Source organism: Trachypithecus francoisi, unplaced genomic scaffold (genome assembly GCF_009764315.1).
Source record: "Trachypithecus francoisi isolate TF-2019V2 unplaced genomic scaffold, Tfra_2.0 Lachesis_group3, whole genome shotgun sequence".
In the NCBI taxonomy this organism is placed as follows: domain Eukaryota; kingdom Metazoa; phylum Chordata; class Mammalia; order Primates; family Cercopithecidae; genus Trachypithecus; species Trachypithecus francoisi.
In genome coordinates, this window is record NW_022681468.1 from 23,115,670 (window position 1) to 23,122,751 (window position 7,082).

Below are 7,082 nucleotides of genomic sequence, written 5' to 3' on the forward strand. Positions count from 1 at the left end.
AACGATGGAAATAATAACACGTAGTTGCCCAAGGTAGTGTTTAATCATATCCTCTTCACCCCATTGGTGGAAAAGGAATTCCTGCCTTAGAGTTTTGAATATGGTTGAGTACACTACACCCAACACTGGATGGATGAGGTCCACGGCAGCTTATTAGTGACATACACTCACATCTTTGGGGATGATGACATATGCTATGCAGGACCAAAAATGGATTGCCCTTGGGAAATAGGTGAATAAGCAGGGGCTGTGGCAGTTAGGTTTCATAGTATTAGGAGGGTAGGGTAAACCTTGATTCCCTTAGGAAGATGTGATTGGCTTGTTTGAATAGTCCTGTGGGCTGGTAAGAAACTGAAATCTTCTACACAGATGTAAGCAGGCACTGTTCTTGGTCTCCACGATAAAGAAGGTGGTATGGCTATGATACCTTGTCCACGAGATCACATTAGCGAGACGCACTTGGGCTAGGACATTTGAGTTCATCTTGGTTTTCCTCAGATATTAAAGAACACATACACTGGGTCTTTATTTTAGACTTTATATCACAATTAGGGCATTCTTGGATGATTTTTTTTTTCTCTTTTTCCTTTACCACACAATTATTTTATGTACTCTGTCATCTTGAACACAGTAACAGCTTTTGTAAGTTTTCATCATCCCCCTCATCTCCTCATAATTTATCTGGCTTCTCTCTGCTCTTCCTCTAGAATTTGACTTAGCAGCCACCTGTCCTGGGTCTAGGTCTCCTCTGTCAACTTCCCTGAGGTTGTGGTAAGTGCTGCTCTTATTGCTTTCACAGCATTCTATGTTTAACCTATCACCAAATACATCATTTCTGGAAGTAATTATTTACTTCTTTTTTTCCCCACATTAGATTCTAAGCTTTAGATGTCAGAAACTATGTTTTGTGTATGTTTTCCCTAGTGTGTGGCACACAGTAGGTGCACAGTAAATATATGTTTAATTTTTTTAAATGGCATTGAACTGAATATACATCTATCTTAATATTAACAGAGCAGCATGGTTAAAATACTTAAACCCAAGTATCCAGAACACTTCTGATTTTTTTATTAGCAGTTTTCTTCCCTATCTTTTCTCATCTTGCTACTCACTAAGCTTTTTTTTCAAACAGAATCCTAGCTGGCACAATCAGTGATGTATTGGTTTCCCCAAGTTCCTAGGAAGCACTTTGGTCTTCATGGGGCAACATTAATTCTTGCTATTGGTCTGAGAAGCCAATAGAGTGGTGTAATTTATATCTGCTTTCATCCCTCTGGCAGTCCCCAGCAGCACCTGCCAGGGTATGGCTGCTGTATCAGCAAACCAAATGGGAAGCAAATGAATGTATATTGTGGTCCCCGAAGAGAAACCCGTTAGCACTGCAACTAAGCTTGACAGGTTAGGACTCCCATTTGACTCCAAAGAACATGAAATGCTCCACTACTTTTTGAAATCATTTGCTTATATGTGGCTGCCGTTCATACATCCCAATATGTCCTTTTCCTTCATACCCCAAGGGGAAGAGAAATACGAGCCGATTCCATTCAGAGATCACTGAATAATATTTGCTGCTATCAGATTTCACTGGCTTCAGGACTGTTATTTGTTGGAAATATGTGGTGAGTCTCAAAGCCAACAACGTTTCCCCGGGGTGCCCATTAGCCAGAAGGGGAGCACAGTTGTAAACAATCTGTTTTGTAAAATAGAGGTCTCTAGAAGAAAAGGCATCACAATTGTGTTTGTTGAATATTTCATGACCTAGAATGTACAGTTTACAGACAGGGAGGGAATTATAGAAGATAGTCACACAAAAATATAATTTCTAGGAAAGAGATATTTTCTCCTTTCTGTCAATAGTTTGATACAGGAAGCTAGAATATGAGTGAGTAGTGAGGAGAGAAAATAAACGCCATGCATAAAACGTCATAAGAATTAGGTTTTCAGATTCCTTGGAATGATGTTCTTTTTCACTGATTACCTATGAAATGCTTTCATATTTGTGTGCTTTGTCATAGGCTTCAGATTATTTGTTTCATTTCAGTTAGTAAACAACGGAATGGACAGAAATAGCAGTGGCACATTTTTTTTTTTGTCTAGAGGTAAGAACATGGCCTAAAAGAGGGTGTATTCGACTCACAGGCTTTATTCTGCCATCTGTGGCACGTCTAGGTTCCACAAGATAGAAAAAATCTTCAAAATTACACACCGAAGTGTGTGTCTGTGTGTGTGGGTGGGTGTATACATATCAAAATCTCTAAAATTACACACCAAAATGTGTTTATACATACATATATTCTTTTATGAATTGAGAGTGCAATGGTTTAATCAGATTCTCATACCCCCTCATTGCTACTTTACTCAAATTTGTGTTACAGTTATATCGAAAGAGCTAAAAGGGAGAGAGACAGAGAGAGAGAGAGGTAGCCAAATGGATAGTAATACACATGACTGTGTTGATTGCTCTGCTTTCACTTTCAGCCAACATTCTGACTGTCCAGTTATGCTGCTTAAATGCCTTAAATATTTGCTTATTTAAAATTGTAGAAAAGATACCATTGTTTATTGGTAGTATTTTATTTTCCTTTGATCTGTGACCTGATTTTACTATGTTTGTTTGTATTTTTTTATGCATTGCCTTATTTCAGAAAAATTATACTTTCTCTGAAGGCCTAATGCAATTGTTATAAAATAATCATAATGGTAATGATATTTACAATATTTATTAGTTTTTTATGTTTACCATTTCCAGGCAGTATGCTGACTGTTTTACATGTGGTAGCTATATAGATCTCATAAAATGTACAGCAGGATGCCTAGAGGAAACTGAGGCTGAGAAAGACGCAATAACTTGTTGAATATCACAGAAACAATATATGGTTCAAAGATTCACATATAGCCCTCTTCATGACTGCAGAATCTCAGCTTTCAACTGTACTGCTTCTCCACAGTATAATGACGCATTTCTTGCTGTAATTCAATATAACTCTACAAGGAGAACCTGGAATGGGAAAAATCTGACCAGCATTGCATAATATGATAAAAATAACTCATGATTAATTTAAAAGAAGTACTGTAATTATGTATGATAGTGAGCAAGTTATTTAATCGTTATTTTCAAAGTCTGGTCATCATCAAAAAGTTTTACCAAAACAAAAATAAAATATTAGACAACAAACTTCAGCTGCCAGGAGTTGTTAGCTGATGTAAAAGTAATTTGCAAATATTTTATCTCTATCTATTCCTTCACTGGGACTTAAAAATAAAATTATTCATCCACATTTTTCTGACAACTAGGAATGTTCTCGCTACATAGCTCTGGCCAATAAGACATAAGGATTTTGTTTAAGATTTTTAGAGACTTTTAAAAATAAAGATCCGTATATAGATGGCTTTATTCTCTTCTCTAATACCTTAAGTGATGTATATCACTTCAACCATATTGAAAGCATTAAGAACAAGCCAAGAGAACCATTGATGGCCTGATTCTGACTTTTGAACCACTGAGCCAATGGCATCAGCTATGCAAAAACTGTCAACTATGTGAGAAAATAATTCTCTATATGCTTAAGCCACTGTTAGAAGTGGTTTATGGTCCTCATGGCCTATATCATTCCTAAATGATAAATATGCTCACCGTATGGAAAACATTCAGATAGATATGGAATCTCAGGGAAGAAACAAAACACATTTTTTACACATGACATGATTTTGCATGTAAAATTTTTTGAAGTATCTATTCACAAGGTATTAGAATTAATTCATGGACTTAGCAATATAACTGGGTACAGGGTCAATATATGGAAATCAATTATATTTATTTACAGTAGCAACAACTATTAAAAGTTATTATATATCAACAACATTTTAGACATCAAATATGCAGAAAGGAATCCATTAAAAACATACATGTCTTCTAAACTAAAACATAACATTATTTAGATAAACTAAAAAAGACAAAATAAAACATAGATCACATTCATGGTTTCCCAACCATGGTTCACAATAGTGAACCATAAATCACTATTGTAAAGATGTTAGTTTCCCCCAATTTAACTCATAAATAAAAATCACATCAGGTTTTCTTTTGGCAGAAATTGCACAGCATATTCTACAATTTATATCCAAAGGGCCAGGAATAGCTACATCAATTTTGAAATAAAAAATAATAAAACTGAAGGATTAATACTCCCAGATTTATTGTAAAGTTACAATAATTAAGACTATATAAAATATGTGCATGTTGAAATGCAAAGAAAGATAGAAGGAGCCTGTGGTACTGAAAACATTGAGGATTCTCTGAACCAGCTTTGGCTACCCCACCATTTAACATGAGAAAAATATTTCTTTTTTCTTTAAGCTGTCTTCTACCAAATGTATCAGTAAATAAAAACATATTGAATTTAAATGAATAGATGTTTGAGCTTTCAGCGAGCTTTCAGTGTTGTCACATTGGCTACTTTGTAGAAAGAGAGCAAGTTTCTCTCTTTCTCTTCTGGTTCTATTAGATTATACAGAAATGAGGTTGTTAAGAGGATAGTCTCTGGCATTGCCACATTAACATTTTAAATTTATCTGAATCCTTTTTCACCCTGACTGGTCCATTTAGGAGTAGCTACTGTGCAGGGTAAAACGTTTATTACTGTGTAAACTCCATGATACTGGAACTTATTTGTGTACATTCCAGTCTTTCCTATGACATTGTGAGCTTGTTCAGGGAGACGGATCTGTCACGTTTACCATTATATTACAGTTCATGGATTAACATTGCTTTAAAATGCGTTAAATTTAATAGAACACAGTGAGAATACGCCTCAGCTTCAAAACGATATAAATCAGTTCCAACAAAATACATGCAACTTTATGAATATTCATTGATTTGAACTAATTTAAAGTAAAATTATTCCACTAAAGGAGGAAGGACCAAGATAGTGATGTTTATGGATTTTATAATTCTTAAGACTTTAATAATATATTTTATGTAATTTTTATTAGACTTTATTTTTCAAACCAGTTTTAGCTCCCCTGCAAAATTGAGCAGAAAGTACTGAAAGTTTTCATAAACTCTCTTCCCCCACCTGCTTACGGCTTCCCCCACTGTTTAAACACCAGTGTGGGATGTCAGTCACAATAGATGAAACTGCATTGACACACCTTTATCACCAAAGTCCATAGTTTACACTAGATATCATTCTTGGTGTTCTACATTCTATGGGTTTTCATAAGTGTATAATTGACATGTATCTACCACTGTGGTATCTGACAGAAGAGTTTCACTGTCTTAAAAAATTTCTGTGCTCTGCCTGTTCATCCCTCCTCTTCTTCTAACCCCTAACAACCACTGATCTTTTTCACTGTCACTATGGTTTTGCCCTTTTCAGAATGACAAATAGTTGGAATCATACAGCATGTAGCTTTTTCAGATTTCCTTCTTTCGTTTAGTAATGTGTATTTAAGTGTCTTCCATATCTTTTCAAATTTATTTCATTTTAGCAATAACTAACTATTCATTCATTTGCCTACTGAAGAACATCTTTATCACTTTAAGGTTTCAGCAATTATGAAAAAGCTGCTATGAACATTCCTGGGTAGATTTTTGTATGCACATAAGATTTCAGCTCATTTGGGTAAATATCAAGGAGCACAATTTCTGTATATTGTGGTGATATTGTTTGGCTGTGTCCCCACCCAAATCTCATCTTGAATTGTAGCTTCCATAACCTCCATGTGTTGTGGGAGGAACGCAGTGAGAGATAATTGAATCATAGTGGTGGTTTCCCCGATACTGTTCTTGTGGTAGTGAATATGTCTCATGAGATCTGATGGTTTTATAAGGGGTTTATCCTTTCACTTGGCTTTCATTTGCCAGCCGCCATTTAAGATGTGCCTTTTGCCTTCTGCCATGATTGTGAGGCCTCCCAGCCACATGAACTGTGAGTCCATTAAACTTCCCTTTCTTTAAAAATTACCCAGTCTCGGTATGTCTTCATCAGCAATGTGAAAATGGACTAACAGATATGCTGAGATCATGCTTAGTTTTACAAGAATCTGCTAAACTGTTTCTCAAAGTGGTTGTACTATTTTATAATTCTCACCATCAATGAATGAGAATTCTTGGTGCTCCACATCCTTGCCAGCATTTAGTGTTATTAGTGCTTTGGATTTTGGCCATTTCAATAGGTATGTCGTCTCCCATTTTTATTTTAATTTGCAATTTCCTAAAGAAAAACAATGTCAAATATCTTTGTACATTTGTATTGCTTATTTGCAATCTATATATCTCTTTGGTGCAGTGTCTGTAGAGGTTTTTTTAAACCATTTTTAAGATTGGATTGTTCAGTTTTTTAATTTTTTTAATTGAGTTTTAAGAGTGTGTATAGGTTACATAACATTTTATTTTCTCTGTATTAACATTTAATCTTCTTATAACTGTTTAAAAATATTTTCTTTTCTGATTGTAAAAGCAATACACACTCATTTTAGAAATATTAGATAACATAGAAGAATATGACAAAAACATTAAAATGTAATATAGTACTAACACAAATAATCTTTTCACACACACACACACACACACACACACACACACACATTTTAAAATGCAGGCTATGTGTTGCCTGCAAAGACAAAATCACATTTCTTGCCTTTATTCTTTCCTTTCTACTCTTCTATCTTCTTGATATAAAAGTGTCCAACTTCTTTTGATTCTGGAGGCAAAGATATCATGCAACCTGGAAGAATTTGCCTCTGAAAAAAGCTAGGTGGGATGTCTTTAAGGCAAGTGGGTACCTTAAATGTTCTGGGGGCAAGAGGTTAAGATCAGTGTTTTGCCTTGAAAATGATGTTTCCCCTAATGACTCACATTTGCTTTAAATATTTTATTTTGCTTTGTGTTAATAACAGACACAGATGTTAGCTTTAAAAACAAATAAACATCAATACCTCTACATGCCCAGCACCTTTTAAAATATTTCTCCTATTCGTCTCACGGACAGTTATGATTCTGAAGTCAGGGTATATCATTCCCAAGGAGAAATGTATAAGTTTATTACAGATCTCTGTATCAATATATAATAAACATTTTG